The following is an 18,824-nucleotide window of genomic DNA, read 5'->3' as shown; positions in this document are numbered from 1 at the left end:
ATTTTGTATTCTGAATAGCAGATGTTAATGTAGTTTCATTTTTTATATAAAAAATACAGTGAATTTCAGATTTCAGATGTTGGCATCTTGAAATCTGACTCCTGATTCCTATCTCTTAATAGCTATTGGAACACTAATCTAGAAATGGAATTTGACTTTGGTTTTTTACCCTTTAATTTTGAAGTGAGTGTGCTTCCAGGTCTCTTTTCCCTCTGTATTCAAGAAAACCAAACCACTGGTAGCTTGGACATGGCATCATTTTTATTATTTAAATATTAGAAAAATAGAGTTGTGTTTATCTGAAGCAATAGTATGTTGACACTTGGGAGAGGTGGTTTCTTTGGCTTTTGTGCTTCTTTCCTTCATTTTAAGGCATAAATACAAATGTATAACTTTTGTGGGCTAAACTCGCTCATCCTACCCCCCTTGCTATATGACAAAATGTTATAGTAAGTTGCATGTGTTTTAAATGCCTTTTTTGTTTATTGCCCATATTCTTTTCTTTTCTCCCTGCAGTAGAGATGTGAGCCATTTTAATTAATTTAATTTTTTTTTTTTTATCAAAGAACTTTCACTAAATTTGCTAGACTCCCAATGCAGGCAAGATGGCTTTCAGCAAATTGTAATTTAAAGGAGCACATCCAAGAATTCAAATTGAGTAGATTATAGAATCTCAGCTTTATAAATTAACTAAATTAATTAATATGTGTATTTAAAGTATAACATAGATAATTTTCTTTTGGTTTATAGATAAATGCTTGTTCTTTCAAATAGAGCTTTAACAAATGCCTAATAGCCTTTGTTGGCATCTTGTAGGAATCAGGACTCCTGATTCCTATCTCCTAATAGCCATTTAAGCCATCTCTTCATTCTGAATTTTACCGAAGCTGCTCAAAGACTGGGGAGGAGAGTGCATTTCAGATTTTAATGATAAGGTCAAAATTATGGGTTTGATTCCTGTAAAAATTAGTTAAGTAATACATGGAAAAATATCTGGCATGAGACCCCAGAACCCTGCAAATTGTATCCCTTTTGAAATAAGTTACAGAGCTGGAATTAAAGGATGTTAATTTCTGGAGGTACCCCCCCCCCCCCTTATCAGATCCTGGGAAAAAATAATTAAAATGCCTCTGATATAGTTTAGCTTATTCTGTATTTTGAGATGATCTTATTCTTCAAAAGGTAGTTAGCTTCCTTCTTTACTAATTAATTCTTTAGAGGTAGCATCATTCATGGATTTTTTTTTTTCTTGTTCCTTTTTAGAGCCACACCTGTGGCGCATGAAAGTTTCTAGGGTAGGGGTCCAATTGGAGTTGCAGCTGCTGGCCTACACCACAGCCACAGCAACGCCAGATCTCAGCCGCTTACTGCAACATACAGCACAGCTCACAGCAATGCTGGATCCTTTAACCTACTGAGTGAGGCCAGGGATCGAACTTGCATCTTCATGAATATCGGTTGGGTTCATTACCACTGAGCCACAGCAAGAACTCCGGTAGCATCAAATATGCAAGTTCACAGCCTTGATGTTAGAGCAGGAGTAAGCAGCTCTTATAGGTGGTGGGGAACAGTGGCCCAGGAGAAGGAAGCCTGAATCCCTATGTGTCTGGGCTCAGGCCTTGTCAGGGTCACTCACCCACCTAGAATGATAAGACTGTCCACATACACAGTATTTTCATGCACTAATTTTTGAATTTTTTTGATGACTGATACAGTTCATTAAGGAGCATTAAATAATGGTGTGGGGGGAAATACAAATATTTTATCTCTACCCAGATTTAGTCTAGTTAGGGAATTTTTTCTTTTCTTTTTTTTTTTTTTTTTTTTTTTTGTCCTTTAGGGCCCTACCTGTGACATATGGAGGTTCCCAGGCTAGGGGGTGAATTGGAGCTGTAGTCGCCAGCCTAGGCCACAGCCACAGCAACGCCAGATCTGACTGCGCCGGAACCTTAACCTGCTGAGTGAGGCCAGGGTTCAAACCGACAACTTCATGGTTCCTAGTCAGATTCATTTCTGCTGTGCCCTGACGGGAACTCCTAATTAGGAAAGATTTTGTCTGAGTTATGCAAAGTATAAAACAATTGAGGAGTTCCCATTGGGGCGCAGCGGAAATGAATCCAACTAGGAACTACGAGGTTGCAGGTTCAATCTCTGGCTTCGCTCATCTGGTGTTGCCATGAGCTGTGGTGTAGGACACAGACTCGGCTCGAATCTGGTGTTGCTGAGCCCCTGTCGTAGGCCGGCAGCAACAGCTCTGATTGGACCCCTAGCCTGGGAACCTCCATGTGCAATGGGTGCGGCTCTAAAAATACAAAAGACAAAAAAAAAAAACCCAAAAAACAAAAAACCCACAACAATTGAAACACACCTCTGATTAAGTGTGTGTAGAATTTGAGGCTAATGTATTATTGCCTAGCAGTTGTGAAGAATCTGTTAAGCGGTTCTAAGTAACACTCTGTTAAGCGGTTCTAAGTAACACGTAAGTATTCTGTATGTAAATAGACCGTTCTAAAGTGCTTCAACTGTGGTTTCTATAGTTTAAGTAGCTGACAAATCTTGAATAGTCTTTTTAATAGAAGAGAATGCAGAAGCTCTGCAACCAGTTTTTGCTGCTATGTTAGTAATGCCTGAATTTAAGTAAGTTTTATTCTCCACCTCAAAGATAGCAAAATGATGTGCAGAAATCCTATAAGGGTGGAAGCGTGTGGTTTGTTGGCTTCTTTTACAACTGTGTTACCTATGAAACCCCAGTGTATAAAACAGCCTAGCTTCAGAGGGCGGTGAAAGGCTGGGCTGGCTCCCCACAGGGGCTCCAGGAGCGCCAACTGAAGCCACTGTTCCAGGCTGTCATGAATGAAATGTCCAGTTTGGGGAGGAATGAATGATAAATTACTCATTTTTGTTTACTGTTTATTATAAATTTATACTGTATTATTTGCTTATATAAAAAAACTGATACGACTTTAAATCAGAATTGTCTTAAATGTGTAACACCGCTTTATGCCTGGTCAGAAGTACTCATTGCACTGCCAGCTGCTCTAAGGCAGCAGTCTTGTCTTACGACCGACCTTGCCTGACTTACCATAACAAAGGATACCCACAAGCCAGCCAGTGGGAGATAAATTGTCGAATGCACCTGGTCCTGTACATCTTAATAGGTTTCTCTTCCCCATTAAGATGTACAGTCTGATTAAAGTGAGTTCGAGAATATGAACACACCGAGAATAAACAAACTCCAAGTGCTCATGGTTGTGACAGTCCACGTTCTCAGACCTCGTGGTCCCATTTGGGGTCTGGCTTGGGAGACTTCATCCTTAAGGAGTTTAAGATTTCCTGTCTGTCGTTAGTCACGGGGAATAGCTCTGTGACCTTGGGCAGGTTCTTAAGGTCATCGTTACCACTCTACCTAGCTCTGAAATACCGCATCACAGGATTGTTGTGAAGGCGAGTAGAAATGTTGCTTCTGAAGCATTTAGCATGGAGCCCGGCATGTTAGGAATTCCCAGTAGATGTCAGGTGATGGAACAGTGCTTTCCTGCAGAAGGAGCTGTCGTAGGAGGTCAGCAATTGGCAGTGTGTGCATTGTGAAGAAACACAGATTGGGTCCTCAGCTTGAATGGAACTCCAACTGCAGCAGGTGTCATGTCACCATTTTAACTGAATCCTGGAGGCGAGATGGCAACGTTCCGAGAGGGGAACTTTATGTTAATGAACTATCAGCTGTCCAATGTCTCTACTTTCTGGACGCTTTCCCTACCTTTTTCCTAAGACAAAACCATTTTTATTTTTAAAAATCTGAAAAACAAAACCCAGAAGTTCACATGGCTGAATACTGTGATTTGGTTTTCATCTTTTGTTCTAGTGGTTAGTGCTTCTCTGTGGGAAGGAGAGTAGTCACAAACTGTGCTCGCAGAACCTGTGGTCTGGAATGCTGTGGTTAGTGAATATTTAGGAGATTAGCTGTGTTTAATGTGGATGTGAATTTGGGTGTGATGTTTTTGGAACGTGTGGCAGGAGATTTATGTCAGAATTCACTAAAAGCTTATCGTTTGGTAGAATTATTCCTTTGAGAACAGAAAACGTGACAGTTCAAAGGCAGCCTGAGAATTTTAGGAAAGGAATAACAATTTCTGGGGGAATCTGAAGCACAATATCATCAGCAGTTTTCCCTAACAAGGGATATTTATTGACTTTTTTGGTCCATGGTAATGAGTTCATTGGATTCTCTCATAGAAGAATCCTAAAAGAGAAGTATCATTGCAAGGGGAGAAAAATAGTATAGGTTTTCAAATAGATACCCATGTTAAGCTATAAAATATACTATGTACTGGTTGTGAGAGGCATACACCTATTCAGTTTTATTTGGGATGAGTAAAGAGTTTCAGCCCTTGGTCCAGTGAGCATGGGATTCTGTACAATCAACAATAGCGAGTGTGCTCTGATACCAACACGGAATTTACATAAAGCTGCCTGGTTGCTATTTTGTTATCAATCAGTCAGTCATTTCAGTCCACCCTTTTGAATCTGTCTACCTAAGTTTTTCACAACTTTTTATACCTCCAAGCTGGTAGGACCTCTTGGGGTGGACAGGCTCCGCTCTTTGGCTGTGTATGGAAGTACTTTTTTTTTTCTTTTTACATTTGTCCTGAATCCATGTAGCTTTCAAGTGATAACTTTGTTCTGGAACTTTAAGCCGCCAGTGTGCAGTCTTTAATCATCTTATCACTGGCATTTATTATTTTAACTTTGTATTAGAAGAATCATCCTATTTCCATTGATATTCTTTGGTTGTATTTTTTAAATGCAACAACTAAAACCTTACAAATTATTCTGAGACTCGATGCAGAAAGGCTTTGTTATTTGGTGCTGACCGTTCTGCATGAGATCCAACATGTACAGCAGTGCCAGACAGCGTACATGTGCAATAAATGTTTATTAGAATTAATGAATTGCCCTAGGGTGGCTTGTGGTTATAATATTTTCAATATTGAGTGACCAAGCATTCAATACTGGTAGTTTAGCTAAACATTTGGGCTTTGTTTGAGGCCAGTAAACAGACCACTGTGGAATCCAGGGAGACCAGTCTGTTCACTTTTCCATCCAGTAGTAATTTACTTTTACAGTTGTGTTTATATAGAGTAAAGGTCAAAAGAAAAGGTGTATTTGAGTCAGTTACATCAATTGCTTCACTCGTGAAAGATTTTCAGTATGTTAATGAAAAAAAGAAGGACAATTAAAAATGGTTATTTTAGGAGTTTTTGCCATGGCACAGTGGGTTAGGTCACCATGACTGCAGCAGCTCAGGTCACCGTGGAGGTGTGGGTTTGATCCCAGCCTGGCACAGTGGATTAAAGGATCTGGCTTTGCTACAAAGATGGCACAGGTGGCAGCTATGGCTCGGATTCAGTCCCTGGCCTAGAAATTTCCATATGTCATGGGTGCAGCCATAACATTAAAAAAAAAAAGGATATTATAAAATATAGGCAGTTGTTTTTTCCCCAGCTTTATTGAAGCATAATTGACCTGCAGTAAATGATACCTGCTTAAATTGTACAATTTAATCTGTTCTGACAAATGTATAGACCCTTAAAACCATTACCACAATAAGGATAATGAAAATGTCCCCCCTCCAAAGTTTCTTTGTACCCTTTGGTTAATCCTACCCTCATGCCTCTCCACCCCATCTCCAGGTAGCCACCCATCTGCTTTCTGTTGCTATGTATTAGTTTGCCTGTTCCACAGTTTTATAAGTGGATTTATATAGTATGTACTCTTTTTTTGGCTTGGCTTCTTTCATTCAGCACAGCTATTGTGAGATTCATCCATGTTGAGTGTGTCAATAGTTTATTCCTTTTTATTCCTGAGAAATATGGATACTCTACAATTTTTGTATATATTCACTGTTGATGGCTCTTTGGGTGTTTCCAGTACTGACTATTATAAATAAAACTGAACTGAACATTTATGCACAAGCCTCTGCATGGACATATGCTTTCTTTTCTCTTAGGCAAATACCTAGGAGTGGGATGGCTGGATCATATGGTAGGTGTATATTTAACTTTTTAAAAAGTGCCGAATTATCTTTCAAGTTGTGTGTCCTTTTGCATTTCTCACCGGCAGAGCATGAGAGTTCCAGTTGCTCCACATCTCTGTCAGCAGTCGGTATGGTCAGTCTTTTTAATTCTAGCCATTCTAATAAATGCATAGTGATGTCTCATTGTGCTTTTAATTTGCATTTTCCTAATGACTAATGTGTTGAGCATATTTTCATGTGCTTATTTGCCTTTTTTTCTGTGAAATATCAGCTCTTTTCCATTTTTCATTGTATTTTTGTTATTACTGAGTTTTGAGAGTTCTTTATATATTCTAGATATAGATTCTTTATCAGATGTATGATCTGCACATATTTTCTCCCAGTCCGACTTGTCTTTTAATTCTCCTAACAATTATCTTTCAAAGAGTAGAAATTCTTAATTTTGATGGAGTTCAATTTATCAGTTTGTCCTTTTATGCTTTGGGTATCATATTTGAGAAATCTTTACCTAATCCTAGGTCATAGAGATGATCTGTGTTTTCTTCTAGTAGATTCATAGTTTTAGGCTTTGCATTTAGGTATATGATCCATTTTGACTAAATTTTTGCATGTGATACAAGTTACGATCAGTGTCCATAATTTTTGCATATGTATATCTAGTTTTTCTAGCACCATTTGCTGAAATGCAGTGAAATGCCTTTGCACCATTGTAAAAAATCAGTTGTCCATATATGTGGGCATTTTTTGGTGTTTGTTTTGTTCCACTTATCGTTTGTCTATCTTTATGCTGCTACCATGCTGTTTTAATTACTGTAGCCTTAGACCAAGTCTTGCAATTTGGTAGTGTTAGTCCTCCAACTTTGTTCTTTTTTTTTCAAAATTGCTTTGGGTGTTCCAGGTCCTTTGCATATCCATATGAAGTTTACAATCAGCCTATCAATTTATACAAAACAGATTTTGTTTGGGGTTATATTGAATCTGTATATCAGTTTGTAGGAAATTGACTTCTGATAACATATTGAGTCTTCCAACCCATGAACATGTTTCACTTAGCAATGTTTTAAAGTACAATGTTTTAAAGATCTTGCACATCTTTTGCCAGATTTAGCCCTATTTCTTTTTTTTTTGGCCTCATTATAAGTGGTATTTTAAACAATTTCAATATAAATTGTTCATTACAATTTAGAAATACAGCTTTGTATATAGATATTATACCTTGCAACTTTGCTAAAACTCACTTATTCTAGTAACTTTATTTTTATAGAGTCAGTCAGATTTTCTATATAAATAATTTGGTCGTTTTGAATAAAAAACAATTTCATGTATTCCTTTCTAATCTAGATGCCTTATTTCTTTTTCTTATCCTTTTGCACTGAGCACAACCTTTAGTATAATATTGGATAGAAGTGGTGGGAGTGGATATCCTTGTTCCTCTTCTTAGAGGGAAATCATTTCAGTCTTTCACCATTAAGTGTGATGTTAGCTGTAGATTTTTTGTGGATTTACTTATCAGATTGAGGAAATTCTCTTCTAATTTTAGTTTGCTCAGAGTTTTTTTTTTTTTTTAAATTAGGAATGGATTTTGCTAGATATGTTTCTTCATTTATTGGGATGATCCTAGGCTTTTTATTTATTAGTTAATCTGCTAAATTACATTAAATATATTTCAAATGGTAAATTAGCCTTTGCATTCCTGGTTGTGATATATTACCCTATTTATATATCTTTGGATTTGATTGCTAAAATTTTGTTTGGAATTTTTGCATCTGTGTTCATGAGGGCCATAAAACCTTACAGTGTCTTTCTTTGCCTAACTCCAGGTATCAGGTTAATGCCAGCTTCATAGGATAAACTGGGAAGTATTTCCTCCTGTTCAATTTTCTGAAAGAATTGGTAATATTTTTACCTTAAATGTTGGTTAGAATTCACTAGTAAAGCCGTCTGAATCCAGAGTTTTCTTTAAGGGAAGATTTTTAACTACAAGTTTAATTTTTAAAATAGTCTAGGGCCAGGTTATCTGTTTTTTTTGAGTGGGTTTTGGTATTTTACATTTTTCAAAGAATTATCCATTTTATCTAAGTTGTTGAATTTATTGCCATAAAGTTTTTCATAATGGTACTTAATTATCTCATATCTGTAGAATATGTGGTGATATCACATATGTCACTCCATATATTGGTATGTAATGTGTCTGCTTGCTTTTTTTCCTGATTAGTCCATTTGGCGGTTTATCAAATTTATTTATTTTCTCACAGAACCAGCTTCTGGTGTCATTAATTTTTCTCTCTTTTAAAAAATTTCATTGATTTTCTGCTTTGATCCTCATTATTTTTTTCTTCTCCTTACTGTGTGTGTAGTATAATTTTAATTATTTTTCCTTCTGCTAATTTTTTCTAATTGTATACAACATAGTTCTTCTAAGGTCTTGATTTAAACCATTTCCTGGAGTTCCCCTTGTGGCTCAGCGGAAATGAATCTGGCTAGTATCCATGAAGATGCGGGTTTGATTTCCTGGCCTCACTCAGTGGGTTAAGGATCTGGCATTGCCATGAGCTGTGGTATAGATCGCTAGACATGGCTCAGATCTGCTGTGGCTGTGGTGTAGACCAGCAGCTGTAGCTCTGATTTGACCCCTAGCCTGGGGACTTCCATATGTCACCAGTGTGGCCCTAAAAAGCAAAAACAAAACAAAACAAAAAACCGAAAACACCCAAACTGTTTCCTACCCAAGATAAATGAGAATATTGAGGCTCAGCGAAGTTGAGACAACAGTTAAAATGCATAGCCCTATATCCATTTTCTTAGTGTCATAAATGCTGTGATAGCGACAAGGAAGAGTGCAGCATGACCATAAGAAGGGGGTTAGCCTGTAAAGAGTGGGTCACAGGACCTCTTTGCAGAATGTCATGTCTGAGGGATCTTATTCTGTTGAGGTCCAGGATAAATCCAGGAGGCCAAAACCAAAGTATGAGTTCCTAAAGTTTATTTTGCTTTGGTTGCGGATTTCCCCCTTGGTTGCTGTATTCTGAAAAATAAGTTAGAATATTCCACGAGTAACTGCATACAGCTAATGTTCCCTTGGGCTTAATTGGCAGATCTGCTTTTTATTTCTATGAAGACTGTTTGCGGTGGTCATGGTAACTGTGGTGGCAGGTGTTGCTGACAAGAGTGTGTTGAATAGGAGGAAAATCTGGGGGCGGAATATGAGGAGATGGTTACAAAGATTTATATCAGTATCTGACTGCAAACTTAGTTCATTTAGTAACAGGTATTTCTCTAACAAACTATTCCTTGTTTAACACATCGTAACTTCTTAAAGAGTATTTTTTTATCCTTAAAAAGCCTTAATTCCATAATTATTTTACAAATGGTGTGAGACCGGCACAATGTAATAACATCTCAGGGCCCATATTAGAAGGTTGAGTTCCTCTCCAATCTGAATCAAGGTGCTATATTTAGGGATTTTGAAAAATACATAACAGCTGTTTGCTGGGAGGCACTGGTAGGGCTTGGTGGTCAATTGTAGGGAAGAAACAAAAGGGAAAAAAGTAGAGGAGTTATTTTCAAACAGCCATGAGGGCCAAGAATTACGTGTATTATTTTATTTTCTCTTAAAAAAAAGGCAACATCAACCTGAGCCTTTTAAAAAAATTTTATGCTTGAAAGAGCAAACTACTTCTTTAACTGTTTGCTTTTCAAAATTACAAAAAATTCTCATGCCTTAATTTTGTAGAGAAGAAAATAGCAATGGGATTAATAAGCAGCTAGTCTGTCATAGTGTCAGGACCAGAACCCGGACTCCTGCATCAGGAAATCCAGCCCCTCCTTTACACTCTGTGTAACTGTGAGTTTAGCTTAATGATACTTTTCTTCTGGTTGTGGTTGAAATGAGAAAATGGGTGCATTATCATTGAAATGTTTAATACTGTTTTGGGTAAGGGAACCATTTTCCTCTTCTCAAGGACTCAAGGAAATAATTCAGGGTTACATGCAGATAAAAAGCTACTTAGAGTTTTTGTTTCCTGAAGTGATGCCACCTAATCCATTCCATCTACTTGGAGAAGGATCATTTTCTAATTGGACACATGCAACTGAATGTCCATGCGTTGGTAATTGCCCAAAGACCATCAGCTCTTTCAGAGTCAGAGATAGGCTTTTCAGTTTTGTTTGACCTCAGGCTTTGCAGCGACACGATCAGCGAACAATATATGCTAAACCAAGTGTTGCTCTCTCTTGCGTTCCAGATCTTGAAGTTTATATAATGTTCGCGTAGTTGGGGGGCATGGGTGCTCTCTCTTTCCTTCTCAGGACAGGCACTTTGGAATGTGCCTTTTCTTCTATTTGAGGACTTCCCGTTGAGTAAGAAGTCTTGGTGTAGAGGGATTATTTGCAAATCAGCTCCCCCTGCCTGGAATTCCCCTTCCTGCTCGCCTTCCTGTCCTTTCTCTGTCTTACTCTTGAAGATTTAGCTCCACTCCTTAGCTCCTCTCCATCCCTTTGCTGATCCTTCTGCCCAGTTGTGTTAAAGCTCCTCCCTCCCATGCTCCCTGCACACCTGCTCCCATCTAACCTCTTTACCACGCAGTGTTGGGATTGTTCTGCTTTCTTTTCTCTCCTTAACAAACCTTAAAGGCAGGGAATTGGTCCTGTCCCTGTCCCAGCACCCAGCCAAAGGCCTGATTAAAGGTGCTCGGGGAAGTTTTGTTGTATAGAAAGCCTTGAGTTTGGTGCATTACATTCTGAGAATGATAAGGCTATACTGTTTATCTAACAGAGGTATTTATTTCTTCGTCCGTATTCCAGTCTCTTCTTGTTTTTAGTTGGTTGGTTAGTTTGGGTTTTATTTTTTTGTTTTTTGGGTGTTTTGTTACTGTTTTTTTACTAAGGAAACATTTGAGCTACAAGAATGAGCTCAGGGGTTTTCTGAGTGTCATTGACACCCTAGTGCTCCATGCTTTTTAGATCCAGGGACTTTAGTGGAACCCTGGGATACATCCATGAATTCCCATTTCCACTGCTCCAGTTAGGAGAACGGAGTCTTAGAGTATGACGTAGCTGTGCTTTTACGCTGGGCACATACATAGGCCAGCTGGCTGCAGACACAGACTGCTTGTAATACCTTCACAAAGCCAATCCAGCAAAGCTGCAATAGATTAGGTGCTGAAATTGAAATTATTGAGGTTGAAAATAGTAGTAATTGGAAAGAGCCACTGGCTCTGCTTTCTTCTGTCCTGTGTGTGGAATAGTAGAGAGAATGAAGTGCTGCTGCCACTGATGGGGACGCTTAACTTCCCTGCAGAAATTCTCTCTGGTTTCCGAATGCTGAGGCCCAGAAGCCATGATGATTATTGGAAGAAAAAACAATGAAATCACATGATGATGTGACATATGTATTCATTTATAACCCAGGTAGTTGATGGGTGACAGTTTCTTTTAAAGGGTGTTCTTGAACCAGAGTCATTTGTCGGGGTGGGGGTGGGGATTACAGAAGGCAAATTACAAATGAATTTTGATATAGAACAGAGAGCTCTTGAACCAAAGTTGAGCCAGAAGGACTGAATATTGCTTGTTTTTGTTCGGTTGGGTTTTTTTTAAAAAAACTTACTTTATTGAATGAAAGATTCTTAAACTTTATAGTTTCTTTACAATTTTCAGAGGTTTTACCCACATTCAACATAATCCCATAATAGCCCTTTTTTCAGTCCCCTCCCTTCCCCCTTCCCTCTCTCCATTGGTAACCACTAGTTTGGTCTCTATAGCTGTGAGTCTGTTTCTGTTTTGTTTTATTCACTAGTTTGCTGTATTTTTAGTTCTACAAATAAGTGATATCATAAAGTATTTGTCTTTTTCTCTGTGACTTAGTTGACATAGCATAATGCCTCCCAAGTCCGTCCATGTTGCTGCAATGGCAAAATTTCATTCTTTTTTTTTTTTTTTGACTGGGCAGTATTCACTTGTGTGTGTGTGTATGTGTGTGTGTGTATACCACATCTTTATCCATTCATCTGGTGATGGATACTGAATATGGTCAGTTATTCAGAATGGAAGAAACCTATAAAGGCCTAATTTGTTTGAATTATCTGGGGCGAGGACATTTTCTCATTCTTTCCCTTTTCACCATTTCTCCGAGTTTCTAATAGAGACTTCAGAGAGCTCTGTGACATAGTCTCCTAACTTATTCCCGAAATTCATGTTCATCAGATGCAGCAGCACCCTGATGAGTGAGTGTGATGCGTGAAGCTCACAGAGTGGATTGATGTCTGTATTTTTCACTTGGCAGGACAGCATAATGAAGTTCTGTTAGTCTATTCAACTAGCTGAATTTTAGCTTTTAAATGTATCAGTAAATCTCAGAGTTCCTTGAAGTCTTCATTAAGTTATTGGCTTTGACACTTCTAAACCAAAGAGTATCCTATTTGTTGTAAATAATTAAAACTCATGTAAGTATTATTTTTGTTAATACATAAATATTTTGGGCAGTGAAGTTGGAGAAAGACAGGTTTTTAAATGTAAGCTTTGAGCGACTTAGGACATTTCAGTGAGATCTTTTCCTTTAAGATTTACTTAACACACGGATTTAGGCACCACAGTCCATTTTCCCTGGGTGGCCAACCCATTCACTGGGTAGCTTTCCCAGATGGGATGGGTGTTCACTGTCTATAGTCCATGGCTTCCATGTTGCAAAAGTTACAGCTGAGTGTAGTCAACCTAGCCTTGAGCGGAGGTGTGTTTACATTTCTACTTCGTTATCTTTTTAAGGACTTAGGTGGCTCAGTGGGTTAAGGATCTGGCATTGTCGCTGATGTGGCTCTGGTTACTGCTGTGGTGAGGGTTCAGCTCCTGGCCTGGCCTGGGACTTAGGGCTGTCAAGGTAGCAGCAGTGTTTTTTATTGATCATATCTCTAGGAGTGGAGGGAGCCCCTGGGAGGAAAGAGACCATCCTTTTTTTTTTTTTTTTTTTTTTTTAAGGGCTGCACCCGAGTAAATGGAGGTTCCCAGGCTAGGGGTCTCATCAGAGCTGTAGCTGCTGGCCTACACCACAGCCACAGACATAGCAATGCTAGATTCCAGCCGCTTCTGCGACTACACCACAGCTCACGTCAACGCTGGATCCTTAACCCACTGAGCAAGGCCAGGGATCAAACCTCATCCTCATGGATGCTAGTCAGATTAGTTAACTGCTGAGCCATGAGGGGAACTCCTATTTTTTTTTTTTTTTTAAGTAAGATGTGAACAAATGCCCAGACATTGAAATTTAATATTATGGAAATCAGCAAACTTTCAGAAAGTAAGCAGTGTGATTAAGAATGAAAAGTCAAAACAGTTTTTCTCCTTTGGGTTAAAATGACTGAGCTGGCAGAGGCCTGATGATTTAGGCCATGTTTTAATAGAGACCTTCAAATATATAAAATTGTCCACGATGTATTTTATAAAAAAGTCAGTTGTCAGAAAGGAGTGGTGTTCATTTCTTTAAAGATAAAATGTCACAATTTATATCTCTTGGTCTGTGGGAGTCTGAATACAGCTATGGCCTGATTAGATGTATTGTTCTTGATAGGTATTTTAGATTTGTGAAGTAATAAGATTCTTTCCTTTTGTTACTGGAAGTTGTAGTCTAGTTATGTTTGAAAAAATAAGTTTTGATTTATTTTTAGAGGTAAAGTTGGAGTGTTCTTAAGGAGAAAGGAAGTTACAGGGAGCTAAATGCTGTCATTCTGTCTCTTCATACTAAGAACAAAGGCAAATGATTTTGAAGTGTTTCAGTGAGTTGAACCTTAAGTTAGAGCTTGCCTTTCCCAGGATTATAAGAAGCACTTTGCCCAGTTGCTATGGAAACACATTTAAATTACTGAGTTGAAATGTATGATGTAGCTCTCTATACACATCTGCTATGAAAGGTGGATGTTGCAAACTAAGAATGTTAATGCTACTCCTACAACTATTTTGAGAACAAATATTGAGCATGCACTTGCTATGTGGAAGGTACTATGCAAGAGGCCTGGACTCTGGCTTCCCACATATGGAAAGACAAGATTCTCAACTTCTGGTAGCTCCGGTTCAGTGGAGAACTAGTCAACAGCCACATGGACCAGAGCAGCACCGTTGCTAGAATGCCGGTGTGTGTAAGGTGCAGCGGGAGGATTGTGGAAGGGAATGTTTGAGGTGACTTTAATGCTGGGTGGACTTTCCTGATAAGACAGGGAGGTGAGCCAAAGATGATGCTCCCACCAAAGGAACTGCCTGGATAGGGGCTAAGAGGTGGAGTTATTTTAAGAGTTTTTACAAAATCACCTATATAGGCCGGCCTGTGTATTTGCTTGTGTGGCCCAGTTACTTTTCAGGGGCGTCTAGACATAGCAACCAGAGAGAGAACAGAGGGTGCAGATAGCACGTAGACAGAACCAAAGATGCTTATCACTCAGGGAAAAAAACAAAAACTTTTCTGTGCGGTGGATCTGCCGGACACAAAAGGGGATGGTTGTGCATCCAGGGCTGCCACCTGGCTTCTCCTGTTTGCATCCAGGCAATTGAAATGTCATCATTTTGCAGGGCCACTGAAGAGCTCAACCACATATCTGTCATTTTTCTTTCAGGATGAAGGGATTTATTATATCCTTTCCTGATGGTAGTTTTTGATCAGATACAGGAATGAGCATTAAGCATAGACTAGGAGGTAGTGTAGTTGGGGAGCGGGGTGAACTTCGCAGAACACAGACGTCATGTTGGTCTCTAACTGCTCTCCAACAAAAAGTTCAAGAGCAAACTTTCTTGCACCATCTGTTCTGCTGGCAATGAGGGGTAAACACAGAGAGGAAAAGATGAGCAGCTTCTCACCTCACTGACCTTAGAGTCTTCTGGGCAGGTGAACAGACAAAGCTAAATGGATAAAGGTGGTGCCCATGGGGTGGCAGTTCCTGGAGAGGAAGGTGCAGAAAGGTGTGTGGCAAAGTGCATCAAGGAGAGGGCACAGAGGGGGACATTGGGAACTCCACAAGACACATGTCCTTTTGTTGTCTTCTCCAATTGTCTGATTCCAGGTAGGGACAGAGTTCACTGAGCTCTCCTTCCTAACATCTGCCACCACCGCCTCCAGCAGGTGCCTCTTTACTTCATGGGGTCCAGGCCACAGCAGTGAACTGCAGTGTTTTTCAGGTTGGAGCTCGCAGTGACTCCCGCTGCTCTGCCCTTGGCTTTCATCTCCTAGTTCAAGGCCGTTGCTTCTCTGAGTGCTGGTTTGGAAACAGGTGCTGTGAAGGGGAAGGACTGGGGTAGGTTAAAGAACATCCAGGGAACTCTAGTATCTATAGTGTTGCATGTCTGTTGCTGCTTCCCCCACAGTCCACGTGTCTGGCATTCTCTAACGCATCTGAGTCTTGAATGCTTGAAGTAAGACGGGACTATTCAGGAAGGAATACTGTGCGAATGGAAGGCTGAATGTCCTAATAAGCTTCAGTTCTTTTCACAGCCCTTGATAGGCAGTTCCTGAGAGCAGAATAGTAACATACTGACTTATGCCCGAGGAGGGGGGTGTCCTCTGAGCTGCTGAGCCGTGTACATATAGCTGTAGAAATCCGTGTGTGAGAGAGACAGCCATGGGAGCAAGTCCCCATGGGCGACCTAGCCACTTTCTAGACGTTTGGGAGATGACATTTAAGGCTTTATCCTGAGGAGCTTACTTCTTTCTCCCCGGATTCAAAATTCTGAACGGATTTTATTGTTATTTTTAAAGAGAATACTCTGTTATCTTTAGTTCAGTTAGAGTCTCAGAAGCTGTGTTTAATAACAAACTTGGTGTGTATATGTATGTGTGTTCATGTGTTTCAGTCGGAATAGTTTCACAATAGCAGTAGCATCAACTGTACCAACAAAGCAAACCTTCGTCCCATCATCTCTACCAGATGCTACAGGAGCTTGATATTTGGGACTTTTAAAGCCAAAAGTCTTAATATCTGTTGTTTACCACAGAAAGTGGGAACTCCTTATGGTAATCTGAAATATGTATAATCCACTTTAAACTTTGGACCACATCACTCTTTTATTAGTTTCTTTTTCTGTTCCTGGCTTGGCTTAAATATCAAAATTATTGGAAGAAATTGTTTTTAAAAGATTTGAAGGTTAACTGTCTAAAGGCTTAAATATAATTTCTTCATTGTTTCTTAGCAATTTCTATAAAAAATACAATATTATTTTCATACAGGAAGCTGAAAAAGCAGGCTGTTCTAAAGGAAGCTGTTGTGTAGTTCCTTCCTTTCTAAAATTTAAGCCGAATGCTTTTCCTCACTCCAAGTTCAAGGGCTTCGTTTACGTGCATGAAAATAAACTGAACAGCACCTGCTGCTTAGTCACAAAAGGAATATCTTGAAGCTGCTAAGCAAACAGATGTACTCAGTTTAAGCTTTTGAGATGCTCAAAGAGTGTGGCAAAAAAAATAAATTTCAAAATGCACAGTATGAGAAAATAAAGTTAGAAGAAAACATAAACCAAAGGGTCAAATTTGATACCTTGTGTACACTTTAATTGCACAACTGTCATCACTGCAGGGACTGGTACTTTGAAAATCTGTACTGGAAAACACAAAATTGTCAATATTTTCCCAAAGAATGACTTGGCAAATTTTATAGGTTTTTTGGTTTTTTTTAAGATTTGTTGTTGCAACTCTTTGGAATAGCCAGGGGAGAAGAAGCACACAATAAATCCTTCTGCTATAAAATTATTTAGCATTATCTGTTGATTTCAGTTAGTTCAAGAGAATTCACTCTAAATGTTGTTTTCACATGGACAGGTTGCTGAAGTCTGTTAGCTTATTAAAGTTCTTGACACCAAAAAAGAAATGAGAAAGCCAAGTTGTCCACATTTATTCAGTGTAAATAGTGCTTGGTTTCCATTAAACACTGGAAGCTCTGTTCATGCTAACTTCTGTCAAGGCTCAAAGTTCACTAGCAAATTACCTAGAAACTCCTATTTTACTAATTGCCTGAAAAAATATGTAGAAGGCTTGCTGGAAATATTATAGCAGCATTCTCTGAGCTGACTGTATGAAGAATACCAAACACAAATTCCAGTCTTCGCCAAGAAATCCTTCACGATTTCCACCACAGATGAGGCAAACAGCATCTGAAGTCCTGTCAGAGTTGGAGTAGGAGGGGAAGAGTCAATAGGGTTTGCCCTTTAATCTTAAAATCATTTTAATGATCCTTGGAGTAGGATTTGTGTCTTAGTTACAGTGCTGCCCTGAGACTTACTAGAAACTTCAAAACACGCCTGAGCTGGGCTCTCCTTATCTTCAGGAAGGTCCTGGGTGGAGGCAGTCCAGCAGCTTTGAAGCTCTGTTCCTTACGAGCTAGCTTTCCCGGACCAGTTGTGCAGAGGCCAAAACCGGGTGGCTGGTTCCACAGCACAGTTCTTGTCAGTGGAGGTGTGGCACCGAGGGCCTCAGTGGACAGATAGCAAGGGCTGTGGAAGAGGCAGCAGGGTGTCGTGGACGGAGCTCTGAAGGCAGAGAGGAGACAGGGGTCCAGGCCCAACTCTCTCCACGACTAGCTTTGCGACTTTGAACACGTCACTTCTTGGGGCCTCTGCTTCCTCATTTATAGAGCGAGGAAGCTCAATCCCATGATCTCAGAGGTCCCGATCACTTCCAGCCTCCAAGAAGGTCACCCGTGTAGCACCCTGTCTTCCATCTTGTGACAGTCACACCACCCCCTCCTCGAATTTAGGTTGAAATTGTTCTACAGTGTGTTGCCATGCACAAGGTTCTGTCATGTCCCTCCGGGAAATGTCTTCTTTCGTTTCCTTTCTGCTGCCTTAGTACCTCCACAGCTGACCAGGTTCCACCACACTGGCCTGTCTCCCTCCAGTCCCCATCTGCTTCCCCTTGCAAGGGCAAATCCCTCCTTTCCCACCCCACCCCACCCCATGCTGTGAGGCTTCATCTCTCTTCATTCCTACTTTCATCGTGAGCATTTTTCTTGTTCAGAAATCATCAACCTGACATTTTGGGGTAAGATACTCTGTAATCTTGTCCCACTCTATCCATCTAACTTTATTTTCTCACTTGCCAACACACCCTGCTGTGTAATGAGACCAGTGTTAGCATTGTTTTCATAAGCATACCCTTTCCTGCTTCTATAACTTGTTGCTTTTGTTTCTTTCATCTGGAATACTTTTTTCTCTTTATAACTTACATATTTAACAAGTTCAAGGGGCGGGAAAGGTGGGATATCTGAATAAAGCTTTGTAGATTGAGGATGGGTGTGGCACAGGGAGAGGTGAGTTAGCCACAGCACAAGGAAAGAACATTTGGGAGCCAGAAGGGAAGCACAAGTGGATGTAAATCACGCACAGATTTTGAGCCTTAGAGAAAGGAAGTTTTAAAGAAGCTCGCTCCCAGCAAGTGGCCTTTGCCCTCAATAAAATAGAAGCCAAGTTCATCTGCTCAGAGTGGTGGTGGGGAATGACGCTAGGGACTTGAAGAAAGTAGAAACCCACCACTTGCTGTGCATTACCGGAGGTGAATAAAAGGATTCACCGGGAAACCTTGAGAATCCAGTTGAAATGAATTAGCATGTGTGTATGAGGTGGGCTCATTTCAGTTTTTCTGAATTTGTTTGCAGTGCTTGGCTTTAGGGATCTAGACAGGAAGCCCCTGAGTAGGGCATTTAGGCGGAAGTGGCTGTATCCTTCCACCAGCAAGTGAGGGCCCCGGGGTGGGGGTGGGGGTGAGGGTCTCCCAGAGAAGAGCTCGGGGCCGCGTCGTGCATGTTCTCCGTCTGTCTGCTGTCCTCTCCTT

This window comes from Phacochoerus africanus, chromosome 5 (genome assembly GCF_016906955.1).
Source record: "Phacochoerus africanus isolate WHEZ1 chromosome 5, ROS_Pafr_v1, whole genome shotgun sequence".
NCBI lineage: Eukaryota > Metazoa > Chordata > Mammalia > Artiodactyla > Suidae > Phacochoerus > Phacochoerus africanus.
The sequence above is the reverse complement of the archived record's forward strand: the minus strand, read 5'-3'. Positions refer to the sequence as shown.